A 15,128-nucleotide genomic window follows, 5' to 3' on the forward strand; every position below is an offset into this window, starting at 1 on the left:
TGTTTTCTAGATTTAATCAGACATATTCTAATCCTTATGTTCTGCAATACCTCTGATTCAAAGCTGCCCACCCTGGGGAATGATGCCTCATCATTAGCAGTCATATGTACCCATTCATTGCAATAAACCTCCATGTGTGAACCATATTTCTCAAACAATAAACCTTGCTGACCCGCTGGGAGCAATCCTTCAGCCTGAACCCTCGCTGCTGAACGTCTCTCACTTGAGCAACTGGCTCCCATATTTGTGGGCCTTTTCCCACAAACACCAAAATACTCAATGCAAGCAGATGGTGAAAGTTCTCTGAGTGCTCTTCACCTGCTCTTGCCCACGTTGGCCAGTACAACGATACACTGTCGATAGTGGATCGCAATGTACCCAACCTAGGGCTCCTATAAGACCTTACAACACCACAATTTCTTTCGGTGGAGGCTCTGTTGGAATATTTTCTTGAGAGAGGAAGCGAAAAATTCCTTTTTGGTATCTTTCCACTGGAATTTTTGTAGGGTGAAAAAACACTTTCCTAATAACTATTGCTCACCCTTTCCAGTGGAAGCTCACCAGGGAGATTTCCCAATGTTATCAAAGAAAAACCCCTTTCACTTTCCTTTTACACAATCACGTCTGCGTATGCTCTCCACAGCGCATATGACACAATAATATCACTTTGTGCTGTGCAAAACACATGGACATGCGGTTCAGTCGCACAGCCTATAAATACTAGTTATCTATATGCCCTACGATCGCGGGAGTCGAATTCACAAGCTGTGCTTCTCAGCCGGAGCGTAACAAAAAAAAATCTATATGTTTGGGATTCACTTTTACTTCAATTCACAATTTCTATACTTCTCAATGCACAATTCCTTATTATGCTCCTGTGCAAGTCTCCTCACGACTTGCGTATTTCTCTCTTTATGTTCACGTAAGGTAGCGAACCTTATGCCACCGGGCCTCTACTAACCCAGTATTCCCATGGGACCCGAATTTCCGGGGTTCAGCTCCACACACTCTTTTACTCACTCATATACACCTTTGTTTTTCTTTTCTGTACAGAAAATACCACTCCCTTAGGTTGGTTACTTTACCCCAGAGGTACTTACAGTTTTAAACAAAACATTTAAGGTAACCTGCTTTTGAAATCGGATAGTTATGTGCTATTGTATTAATGTATATTACCCCGCCTTTACTTGAACAACTATCGTGTGATTTGTACTTAGTATCCGCAATCCTACGCAACCTTGCGTAAACACGCGACCGTGCGTGCCTTTTACGCCACGTGTGCGACCCTGCATCACGTGCATGCTCCTGTACTTTGTCTGTACCACGTGTACAAATGTGCATCCACAATTCAACAAATCACACAATCTCTATAAATGTGAGCAATACAAACTATTATCGCTCACTAACACAACCCGCACTTGTTCTGTATAAACCTTTAGGACCAGGCCAGAACTGCGTTTTGTGCTTTATAATTACATCCTTAATACACTTATTTCAAATGTATCTATATAGCCAATAAATGTACCTGCTTTCACACAGGTCTAAAATGACTAATAACCTATGGCAACAACATGTGGGAGAGTATGCAAAGTATCAGTACGCTTTGTGTATGCTTTTGGCTCCAAAAATAATTACACAGATTTTTAAGTAGATTTTTTCCTGTTTCCTCCGGATTCTATCAGCACCTCTGTAGACTAGACAGAGCAGATGCGATCTAACAGAATGGTTTATACATAGGCAGTTTTTATCAGATCATTAATCTCTTTTCTAACTGGTTTAGATTCTTTCTTATTTTGATTGCACATATATTCTCTTTCTATTATTTATCCAAAGAAAGTGACTTTGTTTATCTCCTATGTCCCTCTGACCTTCTGTGTATTTCCTTCCGTTCCAATGTGTCATCCCCTCTTTGCTACCCTATTTCATGTTTAGATTTGTGTTTCTATACACTACACATTTTGGACATCATAGTGTCCTTTAATTTACTATTTAAAGATTTATAGCACCATATTTTTCTTTTATTTACATATCTAGATACTCCTTGTGATGTTAAATATGTATTATGCTCACAGATTCTTATGTGTGAAGGGCTTGTTCACTATTCTATGCATTCTGTCATCAATGTGCTATTTTCATTTTGGTAATACTGTATATTGCTGGACATTGTGGGGTTTCACCACAAAATACGGAATTAAACCAGTCTTAGGATGGAATGGTCATGCAACAGTATAGAAGAAAAAAAGGGTAGTATCCCAATTTCATGATGTCACTCAGCCCCAGCCTACTGTATTTCCTAAGGGAATCAGACCTGCAAAACATGAGGGTCCTAGTAGCTAAGAAAAAAAAATGAATTAATGTATCCAACTGTAAAAGGGCAAGCTCCCTCCAATAAATGAATAGCCCACTCAGCACCAGTCACATCACATACAGGGCCCTCCATATCCTCACACTTCCCTTCTCTATTAGATCCCCCCCATCAACTCTCTAGTTTTAAAATTCCTTTTATGACATTTGGTCTGCATTGCTTTATTTTTTACCTATCTCAAATATTTGTACATCTGTTTATTGGATTACAATTATACAAAACACTGTATTCCTTTTTCTACTTTTGATTGACAGCTCAAGGGTAACATTTTAAATGTGGTGGACAGTATTCGTTCCCATCCCAATAATACAAAACCCTTCAGAATAAATGACCCCTGAATATGTTCAGAAATGTTCCTTAAATATATACTAATATTTATTACTCTAGGTTAAATGGAAACACTAATCAAAATAAATACTTACTATATGTGGTAAAAATTAGGCTAACACACCTTAATAGATTCCCCTGTTTCAATATTTCCACCTTTTGTCAACTTTCCTATTCACTGCATTAAACATATCAACTATAAGCACCATTTACTAAACCCTTACCCATATTCACTTTCACATTCATCTCCCACGCTCAGTAAAATCACTGCATCAGTGGTGCAATATAGAATAAAAGTCCACTGTCATATCAGTTAATTTTGACCAAAGCTTTGTTGGTGCACATTAAAAAAAAAAATGTTGGACCTGAGTCATAAAACTAAAGAGAAGACTGATATCCAAAATAGAGCACAGGTTTTCACACTATCCCCAAAAATTCTGAAGTTTGTCTCTCATCTACTCCCTTAATTGCAGTGTTCAATATAAAAGACAATAGTCAATTGACAAACTTCTTGTAAGAACAGTAATGTTAGGTAGGTATTTTCTGAGGACTGAAGCAGAAATGTGGGAGCTTTTCCTACTGAAATTTGAGTTTGAGAGGTCTCCTAATAATCCAGTAACAAGATACACAGCTGAAGCAACAATCTACACTGCATTTAAAGACACTATTGGCCCGATTCAGAACTACCTGAAAAGGAGCCACATCTGCGATTTTCCACACTGCATATGCCCACAAGACCAAAGATGCATACCTATGCATCTGTGAAGTTTTACAGGACTATTAAGCATAACACAGATGGCAGTCTGATCTGAAACTTGTAGCTAAATAAGTATAACTAATTTAAGTTTATGGAGGAGATGTACTAAGCAGTGATAAAAGTAGAGAAGTGAGCAAGTGAACAAGCTGCCCATGTCATCCAATCAGCATTGACGAAACATTTATAATTTGCATACTATAAAAGTATACAGAGCAGCTGATTGGTTGCCATAAGCAACTTCTCCACTGGCTCACTTCACTTTTATCACTGATTAGTACGTCTCCCCCTAAGTTTGCTATAGCATGTCATGGGCATGTAGATAGAACTGCTGGGTGTGGTATAATATGTTGACAGTCATAATGTCAACATTTGTCATGTCAAGAAGAGAATGTCAATATGTTCATAATGTCAATGTTGACTCCAGTTTGTTGACATTCATCATGTAGACAGTGATTAAATGACAAATTGCTATAACATTAGCATGTTGTCGTTAGTGGCCTAGCAGTGACTTACCTGCTCCTGATGCTGCAGTGGCTCCAGCACAGCTTCAGAGTCCTGGCAGTCATTTGAATGACACATCTCAATTCTGATAAGTATTAGTACCCTATTTTTAACCCTAATCCCTTCCCCTAACCTTCCCTCTAGTGCTCAACATTAACCTCCCCAGCAGCCAATTCCTAACCTTCCCGTGCAACCTAACCCCACAGTCGACATTCTGTGAATATTGACATGTTGCCTGTCAACATATAAACATTGTCGACATAATAACTATTGAGATTGTGGTGTCAACACTATGACTGTCAACATTGTAACTGTTGACATTTTGACCACATCCAAGAATTGCAGCCTATTCAAAGGTATGCATGTGCAAGGATCAAGTGACATATCGCTTTAACACAGGATAGGGCTAATGCAAATGCCTGCTCATGATGATGATGACTGCTTACAAGTTATATATGTGGGTAATACGGCCACCCCAGCCACATTCTATAACTCCAGCCAACTCTGAATGTAGATGGTAATCTGCAGATATTTACAAGCATGCAATGTTGTCACTTTGTCTGCGACCACACAGGACTTTGATATACTTACACAGAAAAAATGCTCTCATAATACAATACGCATATAATAATAAATAATAATAATAATAATAATAATAGTAGTAGTAGTAGTAGTAGTGGTGGTAGTAGTAATAATAATAATGATAATAATAATATTATTATTATTATTATTATTGCTGGGAGTTTAGTTTAGATTATATCACACAATTTATCCTTCATTTACTTGCTTTTTAATTTCAAACACTGCATATGTGCAACTGCATTATTTATATCACAGGCCTTATAATCCTATGTTTACTATTCTGACGTACTACTGTTTCCTCAATAAATCTCCCAGAGCTGAATTAATAACAGTCACAGGAAAGAGGATTGATGAGCCTGAGGTGTGATACATTTTACTCTATGTATTAGACAGTCCTGCAGATAAGCACTTTTTCCTCTGCACACATTTGATTTCTTTAAAATGTATTAATGCATTTACAGCAATTTGTTCTACCGTTGATCTATAAACATATGAACAAGCAGGTTGTGCCTTTTGGTACGATCTGTATTTGTTTAAAATTTGTAAATTAATGATTCTTAAAGGACACAGTGACTTTGCTGGCATTTTACAATAGCTAAATGTAATATAGCCATTGGTTCTAGTTTGCAAACACAACAATCTACCTACCATAAACTTTCTGCTAGATACACAAATTTGTCTAACTAGTAGAGGAAGTTGGAAAAATCTTCTGAAGGGAAATTACAGCACAGTATGACTATACATACCAGGCCACCACAATGTCATCTTCTCAATAATAACAATGGTAGTAAGTTTAAACTATGCAGCATTATTAACTTTGTATGAGAGAAGGTCAGATATTAACAATCAGAATTTGTGCTTTCAGCTTTCAGAGATGACATGTCAACACTGTGTTAATGTTAATTTTTTGTTCTACAGTTTGCTTACAGTATTTGTTTTATTATGTACCCCACCATGGCAGACATGGTAATTACAGTATGTGTATACAAAGACACCAGGGAAAATAATGGATAAGGTAACATTACTGTGGATAGGGCTGGTGCACTATTTATAAAACAATTGACAATGGATTCACTGCACCAAAGCCTAAAGTACAACATAAGAGAAGAGTTTACAGTGTGCAGGATCCCCTGCCGAACTGGATCCCCTGCTGAACTGTAATCATTCCAACAAGGATTTTACCAAGTCCACTTTTAGAGATCTCAATATGGGACAAAATCCACAGACACATACATGATCTATTCATGGAACAATCCACAAAACATTCCATCATGAGCTGCAAATCCTAGAGAGAACTGTTCAAGCAGAAGTATCCTTCCAGAGGGACGAAGTGTCTTATGAATGGTCTGGTTCCCATGGTAATGTGATTTTGGCAGCGTGAGACTTTTAAAAAGAAGACTGACTGAATTGTCTGTTGGTGATTTTCAAACAGTTAGTGAATAATTCCCACATAGATTGTACAATCTGTCAGCGCTAACATTCTGGGTGCATCTAGTCAGTTGGTAACTCTGGTTTCCTTAGGAGTTGGTAGCTTCTTCAGGAAACATATTATAGTAAAAAGTCTAGCAATGAGTAGAATACCCACTTGATGACATTTAACATTAAATGTAAAACACAAAGCGGTATGTACATTTATATATTTATATAACCCTATAAAAGTACTGATAAAAGGAGGCTTATCATTTATTGAAATGTTGCCTTGCATCTTTCTTTCCTTCCAATGCACATTCACAAGTTTTCATAACAAAATGTAAATATACATGTTAGGAAAATGTTTAATGAAATGTACTTTTAATTTCCTTGAATATCACTGAAACTTACGGCCTAATTCAAGGTTGATTGCAAAATAACATTTTCCCCTACTGGACAAAACCATGTGTAGTCCAGGTGGGGCAGATATAACATGTGCAGAAAGAGTTAGATTTCCCCATTAGGGGAAAATATTTTGCAATCAACCTTGAATTAGTCCCTTACTATCCTGCTTTCAGGAAACAAACCTGCTGATCTTCTAATAGTAGATTATGTGGTACAGGTCTGCAGTCTTGCTTAAATACCACCAGTAAGACAGTATTTAAACTGCAGTTCATGAAGGGCTAACAACAGAATTTCTTACTAATCAATGTGCTTCACTTTAATTGTAGAGGTTAGTAAGAATTTCTGCCCTGTGTACTGAATTGGCATGTCCTTGACTGCATCTCTTCTTGAAAGAGTTTGACTTACTAATTCCTTTGGTTTCTTCCAATCCATGCACTCAAGCAGTTGGAGTCCTTCTCTGATGATAGCTACAGTATCTTACAGAATGCCAAGAGTGCAACCAATATACTTTATGCTCCAATCAATGGTTGCGTTAACATCTGCAATCTCAGTTCCAAGTTATACAAACAATGCAAAATTAAGTTCAGGATGCAACTAACCAGGTTTGCACTTTTACAGATGGTTTGCATTTATACAGATCCATTCACTAATTCATGACTTGCCCTTCCTTTCTGTCCTTTATCTCCTTTGAAAACTAATTTATTCCTTCCTCCAAAGTTTATCAGATAATGACGCTATTACCATGGATTCTTACACCAATGCAATTTTCTCTTTAAAACTTTATCTTCCAGGCTCCACAGCAAATGAAACAAAGGAAGTTGATTTATTTTGTTGTTTATAGATGAAGCTACAACTCTGCCTTACTTAAACAGGACAGTCCTAAATTATGGAAATTGAATTTTTTTTATAATATAATACAGATTATGGTTATTTAAATGATTTAATTGCAATTAACCCATTTTTAAAAAAAATTACTCCGCTTAATGTACTAACATTAATAGTAATAAATATACAAATAATAGTGTTTGGTTTCACTCAATTAATACATGGTGAAACTTACTTATAGTAATAACAATTTTTACTTATTTCAGTTAAAAATGATACATTTCTTTAAAAAATTATTTGAAACAAATAGTTTCTCACTTGACATATAATTGGTAAATATAATTCAGGTTGAGTATCCCTTATCCAAAATGCTTGGGACCAGAGGTATCTTGGATATCAGATTTTTCCGTATTTTGGAATAATTAGATACCATAATGAGATATCATGGTGATGGGAACTAAATATAAGCACAGAATGCATTTATGTTACATATACACCTTATACACACAGCCTGAAAGTAATTTTAGCCAATATTTTTTATAACTTTGTGCATTAAACAAAGTGTGTCTACATTCACACAATTCATTTATGTTTCATATACACCTTATACACACAGCCTGAAGGTCATTTAATACAATATTATTAATAACTTTGTGTATTAAACAAAGTTTGTGTACATTGAGCCATCAAAAAACAAAGGTTTCACTATCTCACTCTCACTCAAAAAAGTCCGTATTTCGGAATATTCCGTATTTCGGAATATTTGGATATGGGATACTCAACCTGTATTACATATCAAACAATAGAGCTGGCCAGATGATGAAGATGTTAGATCGCAGCCAGATGAATAATACTGGAGTCTCCACACACTGTTTAGTTAGCAGCAACAATGTGCTTCTTTCAATAAAGAGCAATCAAGTTCCAACTGCTATATAGCAACAACAGCACCACAAATATGTTTCCAAATACTTGGCAATAGGTGCACAATCAGAGCTGGATTAAGGCATTGGGGGACCCGGGGTTCTTAAGACAGGGGGGCCCTAAGGTCTAAAATTGTGTGTATATATATATTATATATATATATATATATATATATACACATACACAATGTATCGTTTGAACTAGGGGAGTATCGGGTAGTTTAGATAAATTAGCTATTTTACATATACACATATATATATATATACACACATATATATATATATATACACACTCACCGCAGCCTAACCCTAATACTCCCACTGCAGCCTAAACCTAATTCCCCCCCCCCCCCCCTCCCCCCCACATGTTACCTCTCCGTGGGCCTGGCAAACACTCGTTGGGGATACCAGCGGTCAGGGATCCGAGCAGTGTCGTAATTCCAGTGTCTGTATTTCGAATGCTGGGATCCCGACTGCCAGGATCCCCACCCTGCTTATATATATATATATATATATATATATATTTTACAGAATAATCAGCGGCAACTGTATTGAACAAGTCACATACAACCGTCGTTTCGAGGCTCGCAGACCCTTTTTCAAGGTGTGAATAAGGGGAAAAAAAGGTCTGCGAGCCTCGAAACCTCGGTTGTATGTGACTTGTTCAATACAGTTTTTGTTTACTGTACTGCAACGTTTTGAGGTAATCCCCCCAACTGTCATCAGGACCCACTTGTCCTGATGACGGGGGGAAGTATCCCGAAACGTCGAAGTAAAGCACTTTATCTTTCACCAAGTGCTGAGTCCGGGAGTGCCGCCTCTGTTGTTTGTGTGTGTATGTATGTATGTATATATATATATATATATATATACACATACATACATATACAGTGTGTGTATATATGTATTTTATATATATATATATATATATATATATATAATATATATCCCGTGTGTGTGTGTGTGTGTGTGTGTGTGTGTATATATATATATATATACACACAACCCAGAACCTACGTTTAAGTTTACTACAGAAATGTAAGAAAAAATGAACAGCCCATCCTGACCTTAAAGACAGGACTAGAGCCTGTCTCTTCACCCGCGCTGGCAGGGAGCTTCCTTGTTTCCTGCAGCCTGCGTGCTCAGCCAGTCGCTGAGCAGCAGGCTGCAGCGTGACACACTATTGGGCAGCTGAGCCGTCGCTCAGCACAAGCAGCCCAGGAAGCGCTCAGCGGCGCCGGCGGCTGTGTGAGCGGCGGCTGCTGCTGGGCTCATAGTGGGGAGGGGAGCGCAGTGCAGTGCCGCGGATCGGATTACAGATCCGATCTGTGGCGCGTGACGGGGGCCCCTTCAGACAGGGGGGCCAGGGGTACTTAATCCCGGAGCCCCCCCCTTAATCCGGCTCTGTGCACAATAGGTATAACAATAGTATAATCCCACAGTATAATTTAGTGTCATTCCAAGCCACCTGCCACTGGCGTCCCAGTGCAGAGGATAAAGCTCTGTATTATAATTACCCAATCCAGCGGGAATAGAAAGCAAAAGGGTGTGTTAGCACTGGCAGAAATATTCTGTAAGAATTCTACAAAAAAATATTTATCATAACCAACATTATTAGATTCTACTCACTATATTGTCGAGTTTTAAAAATTGTTGGCGGTGCACCAAAAGGTTTCAGTAGTGTCCTACTGGTAGTCCATTAACAAACAAGAAAGAAAAGACCCTTGTCTGGCGCACTCATTTAATAGAAGAATTTGTTGTATGTATTGATTATTTACATTCTTAATCATAACCTTTATTATAGTTATAGTTAAAATATGATACCAGCTGTGATATATATACTTTTTTTAGGGTGTCTATAGGGAACAAAAGTATCAAGAATATATGATATTATATCATTAACTAACTTCCAAATATATAGTAATTTAACAGGCTATATGCTTTATATGCAGCAGGAATAGTATTTTAGTCCTAAAAAGGACTTGTTACATGGCGACTTCCATTGATCAAATAGTTATTACACAAATTTTTATGTTGGATTCTAGTAGCAGTAGAATTACCCCCACATTCTAGTTGATACAAAAATTACTAGGAAAAAATGTCATTATTGTATCAACAAGTTATACTTAGTATCCATCTGTGGGTTATTGCACAAGGGAAAATATATAAAAACAAAATATTCGGAGGCAAGAATAGGTAGGAAACAAGTATAGATGTGAATCTGCTTTCAGCGTTAGACTGGATTTAAACCCAGAACTTACTACACCGGGTATTCTCTGGGGGTCCCCCTCCAGGAACTTGTCCTGCCCGACACTTTATTGCTTCCAAGATTGGACGAGATTGGGCAATTTAAGTGTGGTTTGGTAGTAAATTGGAATGCACCTCCTCCTGAATCGTTTATGGGAGTTCATGGATATAGGAAATTAGAGGTAGATGTAGTATTGACAAAGAGTATGTATAGGCAAATGAGTCGGATCTGCTGTTGGCGATAGACAGCTAGGACCTGTCAGTTGAAAAACTGCCCCAGGAAATCATTTATCTGTGCTGAATCGCCAATGAGAGTCCTTGGAATGAGGACAAAAGAAAAGGGTAAAAATGTAACAGGTACTGTATAACCTTTTCTGCAGTTGCAGGATTATTGCCAAGTGACAGTCAATAAAATTGTGCTGCATCCACCTATGAATAGGTGAAGTATGCAATGATTATCAATACATATATAAACAGTATGTGTCCTATCTTAAAATAACAGCCATGGTGCCAAACGAATACTTCCTCCTGTGAGCCAATCAACACTGGATATAAGCAAGTTAAATAACCTAAATTAAAAAATGCCTGAAAGATCAGTATTATGTAGCAGTTATATTATCCAATCATAGGACCATAATCTGTGCTTCCTTGTGCATAATATCCATTGTGAAACCAAATTAAATATTAGGTTAAACTGGTTCAGAATACCTGCATTTACTGATCCAATAAATGATGTAAAAAAAACACAGTAAATGTACTATGTCAAATTGCCTAAAAAGGTCAGAGAGACTGCATTAGCTCATGAACATAGGCACCTTCTCCTGTAATCAAATGAACATGCCAATAAACACAGTAAATATCCTGTATAAAATTGCCTGGAATGGTCAATAATATGTATCTGTCCTATCCCAGAAGCATAGTCTGTGCTTCTTTGTGCATTGCATCTATTGTGGGACCTTGTAAGATATTTAATTGTATTCACTTTTGGAAAATGTATATTGATATTCAAAAAGCAAATTTGGGGAGGGTTTTGGGTAAAATACCAGTTACCACTGTCAGGACGTGGCAGTGAGCTGGAGCAGGGCACTGCATCCAGAGAGAGCGGCTGACAGTAGGCTTGGGTGAAGGGCTGCTGCTGTCACTGTGTCCGGAAGGCGCTGCAAACTTCCTGCTGCCGGTTGCTGTGGGAGATGCATTTCGCCCGACTGGTGGGCTTGGTCACTCCTACGGCTTGTGTCCCGGTGATGCTACATGGATAATCAGTGTTTTGTTGCTCGCAGTTAGGTGACCACTATACAGCACCACCTTTGGTTAGGTGGGAAAATAATATGTAGAAATAGATCTAAAAGATAAACATCAGAGATGGAAGTGATGGTATAGGGGATCCATGTGATGTTACTGAAGTGACTATGGATTGTCTAGGGTGGATTATAACATCTGTATCACATTGCTGAGGTAAAAGTATAGGCTAACATTTTTTGACATGTAGGCAATAAGATTTATATATGGGGAGGAACAGGTACCAAGGAGAGGTAAGTATATGTGCATTGTTCCTGATGATCAATGTAGTGTAGGGAAGAGGTGGGTGTATAGCTGGATGATGTGTAGGGGAGAAAATTGCTGACTGGAGTAAGAGAGTATCTGTATGGGTCAGAAAGGTGTATATGTGAATTGCCTGACCAGTGAGGAGATGACCACATGTGAGAGGTTATTTAGTGAGGAACATGTGAGGGTGATATTCCTTATGGTGAAATACCCAGATGGTAAAATAAGACTGGGAGTTACAAAAATGAAAACTAACAATTATTAAATCATGTGATGTGTGCACACTGAAATACTTGTAGACTTAGGACCAAAATGAAAGAGGTGTCAGTGATGTGATGAAGTATTATGAAAGAGTGTATAGGGACAGTGTCAGGAAAGCAGGAAGCATGGCTGCGCTCACCATAATTCAGGCACGGTGCCTCGCTGCACTCGGCACACTATTATATTCCCCCTCCAGGTCCACTGGGATGGTAAAGTATGAACAAGTCGGTTACAATGAAAAAATCATGAAAAACTCATGCAGGTTCTAATACAGGCTATTGTAGAGTATGAAGGCCTTCAGGAAATGTTTGGATGGACAAGAAATTGAATTATAGTTTTTTTGCTACGTGTACTATCTTGAATGCCATAGCACTTGTCTAACTCTTTAAAGGTAGAGAAGGGTGCATTAGCAGTTCAAACCAGTCCTGCACTGATCCTAAACCTAACCAAGTGTAGGTAGTTTTCAGTAGAAGCAACCAGGCTTGGACTGGCCCACAGGGGCACAGGGGAAACCACCGGTGGGCCCCACTGCCTGGGGGCCCACCTCCTGCTCTAAGGATCAGGTTCAAGACTGTGTACTTGAATTATACATTATACATATGTTACCTTATACTGGACTATGGTGTATTTTCTACAGTGCATTGCTGTTATTAATCTGGTACATTATCATGCATACAGCAGCTGAATTTACTGAATTTAATGAAGGGGCCCAGATGTTGCACTCTCTAATGGTTAGTTAAACTAACATGGTGGCAGACCATACCCCCTATGCAGACTGGCCACACCCCTAAACATGGGCCCCTACCACTGCATTCCCCCGATGGGCCCTACATGCCCCAGTCCGACACTGGTAGCAACTCAATGGTATAGTCATCAGTTTTTACAAATATAATATACATTGAAACCATATCAGCCCCGTAAACATTTGTAACTCTTTTGCACGGTTACAATTAAAAGGAAAAATAATAGTAAATTAATTTGTAAAACTTAAAATAGTATTAACATAGTTTGCTTACAAAACATTGTATTGAAAGAGTGACTTCAATATTTTGATAACTAATACAGTTATGATAATCTAAACATCACTCAGCCCAAGTATCTTTTTCCCAGATTAGATCGCAGTGTGGCTGTAGTGATGAAGGATTTAAACAGATTCTTGATTTGTTTTTTCTTTTGTTTTGTTTTTTTGCCAAATTTGCTCTTTGGATTATATCCGATCATTAAAAAAAGCAAGACATTTTATGTAGGTGATGATGATGATGATGATTATTATTATTATTATTATTATTTTAATTGGAATTGTGGAGCCATTACTCTGAGTACATTATTCAAATAAAATGCCTTTTAAAGAGTCAGTGTTTATTTAGAAACTTATTTTCTCAAATATACTAGACAAGTTTTGTTATACTTCTAGGCTAATTTGTATCCATTTTTCTGGTCCTGTTAAGCAGTTAAAGCTCTGTGGTCCCTGGCCAGGTGTTAATTAAGCATTTGTCAGATCCCAAAAGGTAATAATGAAGTATGCCAATTTATCATTGCAGCAGTGTACTAATGATAACCACTAGTGCTTGTCAGTATAAATTAGAAGATATCGATTTGAACTGCATGAAGATGAAACTACAGTTCATGGGACTTTTTTTTATCATGCAATATACAATATGTAAGTGTCAAATTAAAAGCCCAACCTCATACCATTGTAGAACCATAGGCATTTCTATCATGGGTGCAATGTGTGCGCGGGGGGGGGGGGGGGTCCACATCGCACAGATTGCACCCATATTTTAATACTTACCTCTCCGGAGTCCAGCGTCGGGCACTGCAGCCATCACAGAAAAAAATCACATCCAAAATTGCCGTCGCACGGTGTAGTACGAATTTTGTCTCTGGAAAATGCTGGGCACCATGTTTTCAGAGACCTGCGCATGCACAGTAAACTCCAGCACAATGCCTGTGCCTATGGCACTGTGGACAGGAGGGGGCCCACCTGGAGTCTGCACATGTGCCCCCTCCTCTCTAAAGATGACCCTGTGTAGAACCATGCATTTAATTAAATATTTTTCTTAGAGATGAGCGGGTTCGGTTCCTCGGAATCCGAACCCCCCCGAACTTCAGCCTTTTTACACGGGTCCGAGGCAGACTCGGATCTTCCCGCCTTGCTCGGTTAACCCGAGCGCGCCCGAACGTCATCATCCCGCTGTCGGATTCTCGCGAGGCTCGTATTCTATCGCGAGACTCGGATTCTATATAAGGAGCCGCGCGTCGCCGCCATTTTCACACGTGCATTGAGATTGATAGGGAGAGGACGTGGCTGGCGTCCTCTCCGTTAGAATAGATAGAGACACTTGAGTTTATTTACTACTAACTTAGTAATTTTGGGGAGCATTAGGAGTACTCAGAGTGCAGAGTTTTGCTGATAGTTACTAGTGACCACCACCAGTTTTATTTATTATTTAATATAATCCGTTCTCTGCCTGAAAAAAAACGATACACAGTCACATACCATATCTGTGCTCAGCCTCAGTGTGCTGCATGATAATATCATCTATGTATATCTGACTGTGCTGAGTGCTCACTGCTCACACAGCTGAATTGTGGGGGAGACTGGGGTGCAGTTATAGCAGGAGTACAGTGCACACTTTTGCTGCCAGTGTGACTGACCAGTGACCACCAGTATATTGTCTGCCTGAAAAAGTTAAACACTCCTGTGGTGTTTTTTTTTAATTCTATAAACGCATTCTGCTGACAGTGTCCAGCAGGTCCGTCATTCATTATATTATATAAATATTTACCTGCAGTAGTGTTATATTTTTTTTGTTCATCTCTATCATCTTTATCATCTCTATATTAGCAGACGCAGTACGGTAGTCCACGGCTGTGGCTACCTCTGTGTCGTCAGTGCTCGTCCATAATTGTATACCTACCTGTGGTGGGGTTTATTTTTCTATCTTCTTCATACTAGTAGTTTAGGAGTCTGCTGACAGTG

This window comes from Pseudophryne corroboree, chromosome 1 (assembly GCF_028390025.1).
Source record: "Pseudophryne corroboree isolate aPseCor3 chromosome 1, aPseCor3.hap2, whole genome shotgun sequence".
NCBI classification, from domain to species: Eukaryota; Metazoa; Chordata; class Amphibia; order Anura; family Myobatrachidae; genus Pseudophryne; species Pseudophryne corroboree.